General features: G+C 40.3%; 1 long non-coding RNA gene across 1 annotated transcript; it reads right to left on the bottom strand.

Annotated features, from left to right (window-relative positions):
• Window positions 1-1,595: 1,595 nt before the first annotated feature.
• LOC115390629 (uncharacterized) lies at window positions 1,596-5,785 on the bottom strand. Its single transcript, XR_003931696.1, has 3 exons — window positions 5,654-5,785; window positions 2,701-2,822; window positions 1,596-2,416 (listed from the first exon to the last, which is right to left on the bottom strand). It is a non-coding gene; the product is annotated as an uncharacterized LOC115390629 (long non-coding RNA).
• Between the last annotated feature and the right edge of the window lie 2,233 nt (window positions 5,786-8,018).

The raw sequence follows: 8,018 nt of genomic DNA, 5'->3' as shown, positions 1-8,018 counted from the left end.
ATTCATCCATCCATCCTTCCAGCTGTTCATCCATCCATCCATCCATTCATCCATCCATCCATCCATCCAGCTGTATAGCATTCAGTTCGTCATCCGTCGTCGGTAGACCGTCCGTCCATCCATCCATTAATCTGTTCGTCATTCCGTCTGTCAATCAGTTTGTCCATCCATTCATCCATCCATCCATTCCATCCATCCATCGATCCATCCATCCATCAATCTGTCTGTCCATCTATCCATCCACCCATCCATCTATCCATCCAGCCGTATAGCAATCAGTTTGTCCGTCCATCCATCCATTAATCTGTTTGTCATGCTGTCTGTCCATCTATCAATCAGTTTGACCATCCATCATCCATTCATCTGTTTGTCCATCTATCCAACCATCCATCCATCCATCCATCCAGGACTTATTTCTGTCCCCGACAGCTTCCTCCAGCTTTTCTTCCTAACTGATGAAGATGAAGATGAAGAAGGCGATGATGACGGCCTTTCTGTTGCCCTCAAACCCTCACCTGAGCCTCTACAGCCTCACGCTGCTCACCCTCTTTCATTTTGAACAACAGACACCAAGACAAACCTTCCAGATGTCAGACGGAGTCTGGTGAACCTCCCATCATGCTCCAGCAGGTCTGACTTTCACTGAGTCGCTGGACTGGGTCACCATCTGATCCAGGATGAGCAGCAGGATTTGTGTTGGGATAAGAGCAGCTGTCCTGCCTGGTCTGGACCAGAAAACCAGGAAGAGGATCAGCATTGAGCAGGAGGATGAAAAGGAGCGAGCTGTGTCCGGTGGCGGTGGAACGGAAGCTGAACTGCTCTGCTGAGGAATGTGCTGCACGTCTGAGCCACAACTGCCTCGTCTCATCTGTCTCCACTTGGTTTGCAGCCTGAGGGAAAACACTCGGGTTGTAACCTTGCACATTTTCTGCTCTGCACAATTAAAAAGTGACACATTCATTTTCTTATGTAAATATTCCAAAGATACTTTGCTGCATGGCGGAAGTCGTCGTTTGAAGGTTAAAGACGTGTTTGTAACAGGACTGCTGTTGGTATTGTAAAGCTGACCACTTTTTTTTCATGCTCTGTTTGCAGAAAGCCAAAACAGTTTCGCAACAATACAGTGTGACCAGAAGGGGGCGCCACACAGCTGCTGCAGCATCATTATGTTTCTCTCATCTTGAGCAAAACAAAGTGTTTTACATGGTGGTTGGAGGTGAGAATGAAAGAAAGCTCCTCAAAAGCAAGTTTTTTTTTTTTTTACAGGCTTTATGCAGGCGAAAGAACACAACAAGAAACAACAATAAAACAAGAAATCAAGAACAGTGACTGACAGAAAACAAAAGAAAAAAGAGAATTACAACCTTCAACACATGAAGTAGGCATGAAGCTAATGACAAAAAAAGGTTCAAATTATTATTCCTTCTTAGAAATTTGATTAAGAAAAATCTTTTGGCCTTCAGTTTGTCCAAGAGCAGTCTGATGTCTGACCTTTGACCCTCAAATGAAAAAGGCCACAAAAGAAGAAAAAAAGACTTTATTCATGTCCACAAATTCAATTATCACAGCAGCTCAACATTGTACAAAGACAGGAAAATAACAGTAATGAAAAAGAAAGTAATTATACAAAAGTTTGGGATCAAATGTCGACAATAAGAATTAACGATAAAGAGACATGCATGATTCACAACATGAGAAACAAACTATTGAACTTCACTAAAGAAATATCTATTGTATTGTATTCTATATTCTCACTATTTACAAGAGATACTGTATTTTGTTGACGCAAACTTCGTACATATGAATGAAATAAATCATCTATACTGAACAGTTAATCTGTGTGACTTTTTAAGTGTCCAGCTGACACATTCAGAACAATCCTCCTGATTTGTGTTGAAGATCACAACACAAACGTTTTGTCTGAGTGTATTCATCATGTGACAGTTTGAGAGAAGTGTGAGCTGAAGGGAAAACTTCCTGTCTCCTCTCTTCTCTCCAGAACTTTCCCTCTGTGTGCCATGTTTTTTTTTTCTTCTTCCTCTCTTCAGGATGTGTCGTCGTCTGTGTTTTCCAGGGTTTCACACATGCGCAGATGAAAAGAAAGATCAGATTAAGGAGCGTGCATGCCCGTAGACATCAGATTATCGGGGATAAATCCAAGCGTGCTAATTTGATTTCTCTCTAAACACATCGCATTATGTTGTTGACATGATCCAGAGATGGGGCTATAATCCCATTTCCACAGTGTGTGTAATCAGTGACGGAGCGCTGGCAGCTCTGCTCTACTCTTCACGTCTGTGTCACTGATTTTTATCACATTTCTTTTTTCTCCCTTTTTTCGAGGATGTTTTGAGTGAAGTCAGAGGACCTGAGGGGTCGAACCGGGTCTCTCTGCGCATGTGGATCCTATTTTCTCCTGCAAAAAAAAAAAAGTATGAAGTGGTTTAAAAAGATCTGCAGATAATCTGCAGCAGGGAGACGTACAGTCAGCTGTTATCTCCATTCAGCCACCTGCTGCACCGTCAAACACACTTCAGCTTGTTGTATATGTGGTGCTTTTATGTTGTGTGATCTCTCCCACTGAGAGCGGTGGACCAGCGGAGACGGAGTGGACATGTGGTTTATTTGAAGCCAGCACTGTCGCCGTTACATAACCACATGATGTCAATAACTGGAGCTGAATGCACTCGTTTCACTCACCGTTTCCATTCATCGTTTGTTAAAAACAGCAGGATGGAACTTCATGTTTTCCATCTCATCGTCGCCTGTTTTAGTTTAACCCACTTTTTAAACATCGTCCCATCCTGAGAGTGTTGATTTGACTGAAATTTGCAGAAAGACATGATAATAATGAGATTTATCAGATGTGAAGTTTGTGTATAGGAAAACTTTCACTTTCTACCAAAGAGTCGTACAATTCTTGCACTGTTAAAAATCATATTTCTGTTTTCACATTTAATTCAGTATTAAATGTTTCATGCTGCTGTCAGGAGGACTAAGCATCTCATTAAAACTGAAATGAAAATTGCAATGAATGGCTGTTTATACATACGTTTATACAGTAAACCCGCTAATGAGGTAATGCCCTAATATACGTACAAGCGGAAGTGTCCCCTAGAGACAGGTGTCCCCTGTTTAGAGAGGTACACTATGAGGACTAAATGTAGAACATCTTAAAAACAGAAGAGTTGGAGCTCATAATAATAATGATAATGAATTGTCAAAAATAGCAGTTGAGACATGAAACAAAGCTCTTCAGTAATTTCAGGAAGAGTTTGATTGCTGTATAGTGACGTGCAGATGAAGCTTCATGAACCACTGTCTTTATTTTCTGAATCCACTGGATATTATTGAGAAGAGTGTGAATAATTTTGGACACGCCACTTTTTGTTCGAATATATTTGAAAGCTGATAAATAGGGTTTTTTTCCCCCACAATGGTGCTTCTTTACGTCATCTTATTAACTTTTGGAAAAAGCCTGTATCGTTTCTGATTAAAAAAAACAAAACAAAACAAAAAAAACAAAAAAAAACAAAAACAAAGGTTTGTGGTTGGATAAAAGTAACTTTGAGCCTAAATTTTCCTTGAATATGAATCATTTTGGGCTAAAAGAGTATGTCTGCATCCACTGGACTTCATTCATGAAAGCGACTCAAAACAACATAGTTCATATGCCAGGTCGTTAGGTGGCCCTGTAACTTTAAAAATCTGTAGTTCTGCTAGAAATACACTGGAGAAAAAGACGGAGCACGGAGCTCCACACTCCGCCGAGCTCTGTAACCAAATGCGACACAAGAAGCTGTTGTCTTATTAAACCAAAGAACATCAGCAGCTTTTGATGGACGTGTGAAATGTACTTTAATCGTATTTTTGGCGGTTTTCATTTCCGCTCGGACTGGACTTTGTCAGAAAAACTAGTCCGTTGTCTGCATTTAGCAAGGTGTCCACAATTGAAGAATACACAATAGAAAGCATGTCCATGCACACAAATTTGTCCTCTCGGCAAAGGTGTCCGCACTTCGCGAGCCCCCTCGTCAGAGGCTTCACTGTATATAGCTGTGCTCTAGCCCTTCCTGGGCAGTATCTTCTTCAAGCCCAGAGGCCCGGGAGCTTGAGGCTTTTCCAGCCACCGGTACCTTCTATCTATATCAGCTACTTCTTCAATTTGTTGGTGGTACATGCCGTGTAGGGGTTTGTCTTTCCATGATCGCACCTCTGGCTCCTCTTTCTCACAGGGTTTCACTTGTCTGAGGAATTCACTAGCAGGCTGTCATTGGGGGCCATTTTCTCGATGTATTCTTGGAGGGATGATGTTTCCTCCGGGATGGTGGCTTTGGCACTGACCAGTCCTCGGCCTCCCTCACTTCACTTTGTGTACAGCCTCAGGACGCTGGACTTTGGGTGGAACCTTCCGTGCATTGTGAGGAGTTTCCTTGTCTTGATATCGGTAGCTTGCATCTCTTCCAGTAGCCAGGATATTATACCAGCTGGGTATCTGATTACTGGTAGGGCAAACATGTTAATTGCCTGGATTTTGTTCTTGCCATTCAGCTGACTGTTCAGGACCTGTCTCACCCTCTGGAGGTATATGGCTGTGGCTGACCTCCGGGCTGCTTCATCATGGTTCCCATTTGGCTGTGGTATCCCCAGGTACTTGTAGCTGTTTTCCTCATCTCTTATGTTGGCTTCAGGTAGTTCAACCCCTTCAGTAGTGATCATCTTCCCTCTCCTTGATACCACCTGATCACACTTATCTAGTCCGAATGACATCCCAGTGTCATTGCTGTATATCTTGGTCAGGTGAATCAGGGAGTCGATGTCCCGCTCATACTTGTCAAACAGCTTGATGTCATCAAGGGGGGACAGAGCGTCTCCTTGGTATTTGCCACATTTGATGATCCCCTCTGCCACTGGCTTCGAGTTAGCTTCCAGATTTGACTTCCATAGCCTCATTGAGTTTCCCAGGAAGGTTCTCAGTTCCTTGTCAATGTTGCACAGTTTCAGGCATTCCCTTATCTACTGTATGTGTGCGTCATTGAGTCATAGGCTTTCTTGCAATCAATCCAAGCAGTGCACAGGTTTGTGATTCTGGTCTTACAGTCTTGTGCAATCGCCCTGTCGACCAGCAACCGGTGCTTGGCTCCTCTGCTGTTATTGCCAATTCTGGCTCTGCTCATGTATTGTGCGTGCGTGTTCATCTGAGCCGCGATATATGATCTAACGATTCTGTCATTGCCAAACACCTAACAAAACCCAGTGATGAGCCTGTCATTGCATTCAGGCGTGTTGGAGCAAGGAGAGAACTAGAACATGCTGGATAGGGGCTCTCCAGGAACTGGGTTGGGCACCCCTGATATATATTATAAAATAATTTGTATGACTTTTTTTCTGTATGTTATTGTTCACTTTTGAATTTTTCTTCCTTTTTATGTGTTTATGTGGCACAGCTGCAGGCGGCAGTCACAACTGCGTTGCTTTTTAAAGATATTTGAGGCCCCCCTCCAGCAAGCAGGAGGTTAGTAAAATAGCAACAAGTTCAGACTAAAGACAACAGATGGCAACCGGAAAATTCAGTGAGCAGCATTAGAAATACAACAGCAGCAATAGATAACACTGGAATGTGAGCAATGGCCTCATAAAATCAATCACTTACTTGCTGAGTGCAGTTGAAGGTAGTGAAGTTCTGAATCTTTCATTTGTGACTCCTGTGTGTGTCACTCTAACCAGCAAACACCAGCTCAGAGAGGAAAAAACATGTTGTGAGACGAAGCTTGTTTGTCTCTCCTGAGGATCCACAGAACCTCGCCGAGATATTTTAGAATCTCCGAGACGATCACCCAGTCCAGGATGTGGATGAAACTGTTCCAGTAAGACGTTAGTCATCAGACATGGATGAAAAAAACAACTGGAGTCACTTTCAGTATGAGAAATAACACTTTCACTGGAACACTTAATAACCTGTGTAACTGTATCTGAATGAAAGAGGAGAAACTTGATTAAATGAGATTTAAAAACGGTGAAAAAAAAAGAAAAGAGGTTCACTTAGGATGACAGAAACACTGACATAAAGCAGACATGTACATACAGTATATCATGAGGCCCAGTTTTCCAGTGCCAAATTTTCTTTGAGAGAAAAAAAAGTTCAAAAAATGCATAATCATGTAGAGAAAGAAAAATATTTTTTTAAGAGATCATTCTTATTAAGCATATGCCAAGTCAAAGGAGTTAACACAACCAATGTGAGAATTCTGACCGATTACAGGACAAATGTGAAGAAATATTCAACATGTCCAAAAGAACTTTTTGTTTGTTTGGTTTGCCAATAATTAATTAGAGAGATTTGAAAACAGTGAAAAAATGTTTTGCTGAAAGAGATTTATGAAACTGCGCAATAGATAAAAATACAGAATGGACTACTAACATAACATCTCAGCACTCTAATTAATTAATTTATAATTAATAATTAATTGAAACATAAAAAACGGGCTTCAATATGTTCTGCACCTTTTTTTTTTCTTTTTTTTTTTTTTACTTGCACATGAAGAAGAACCTTGTCTGGTTGGGTTCAACTCTAGAATTCATGGATGTCAAACGTTAGGCCCATGGACCAAAGTCGGCCCGCAAGAGGCTCCAATACAGCTGAATTCAAGCTAATTAGAAAAATTTAAAAGAAAACCAAATTTATTAAGGCCAGTGGACACAACAGGACATAGTGACCCAAACTGAGATCTCAGTGATCCTACTATGAAAATCAACTAATTAGCCTCAAAGCCATGCTGTCAGGGTGAGTTTGTAAAAACAAACATAATTCAACAGCTTTAGGAGAAGTTTTTTGAACATTTCATTGTATTTTGCACCAGAAAGTTTTATTAGAATTGGCTTTACGTTGAGATCGCACTAATTTTCCATGGTAATTGTTTGGCTGGTTGAAAATTCAAACTTTTCGTGACATATAATCTGTGTCAGTGCAACAAAAAAAATGTTTTTTAGTTTAAATTTGAAACTTATAACGGCACTAATTTTCTGGTCTGACCCAAAAAGGCGAAATTGGGCTTCATGTGGTCCCTGAACTGAAAAGCGTTTCACACACCTGATATAATTTGTCTGCCTTACATTTCTGATCTAAAACTGTCACAAATACCAAACTCAAGATTATGTAAAGTAATAAAATGATTTGGATGATAAATCTTTCAAAGACAAATATTAATCTCATTAAATAAATAACGCCCAAATCCTAAAAAAAGAGTATGAATAATTTCAAATATTCATAGGAAACACAAAGGAAATAAATTGACAAAAATTATTAATTTCAGTTTTATACATATATAACAAACAAACAAAAAAGAAATAAATAAACTTTCCTGCAGTTATCCTCAGATCTGTTACAAATTTAAACGTATAATTTTCACATTTTAGCAACAACAACAACAAAAAAGTGAAGATATCAAATTAAACTTTATGTAATGGTAATTAAAAAAAAACATGTTATATGAACAAAAACAAAGTTAGGCGCTCAGATGGGCAAAATTTTTATTTTTCAGTGACCAAGGACACTGACAACGAATTTAGCGTTTAATGAGGAAAAAAAAAAAAATCAAAACACTTACTTTTAGGTGGCTGTTGTTTAAATGTTTTCATGAGAATTTTTTTCTATGTTTTAGCTTTCCGTTGATTCTATCGAGGAATCAAAGACCGTGAAGCCATGTTGCTTGTTGAGGAAATGACCCGAGGTGGGACCACCCTGCAGTCAGTCAGCCGAACTCCCGGGACGCTGAGTCACTGTTTTCCACCGCAGGACGTCTCGATGTGAATTCCAGTGAAAGCGTCTTTCACAGCTGCTCTCAGACTCGCCGTCACGTTCCTGGAAGAAATGTATAGCTCAGGAGTTTCAGAGGACACGCTGGCTGAGTTTCAACACCGTACCGTAAAAGCTCCTGATTCCGTTCAGTCCAGGCTTTATTATCTAATCTTCATCTCACTCACTTCATTAAAATGAGACAAGAATATATTGGCTTTTC

Source organism: Salarias fasciatus, chromosome 6, assembly GCF_902148845.1.
Source record: "Salarias fasciatus chromosome 6, fSalaFa1.1, whole genome shotgun sequence".
Lineage (NCBI taxonomy): Eukaryota > Metazoa > Chordata > Actinopteri > Blenniiformes > Blenniidae > Salarias > Salarias fasciatus.
This window is presented reverse-complemented; position numbering and strand designations above follow the sequence as displayed.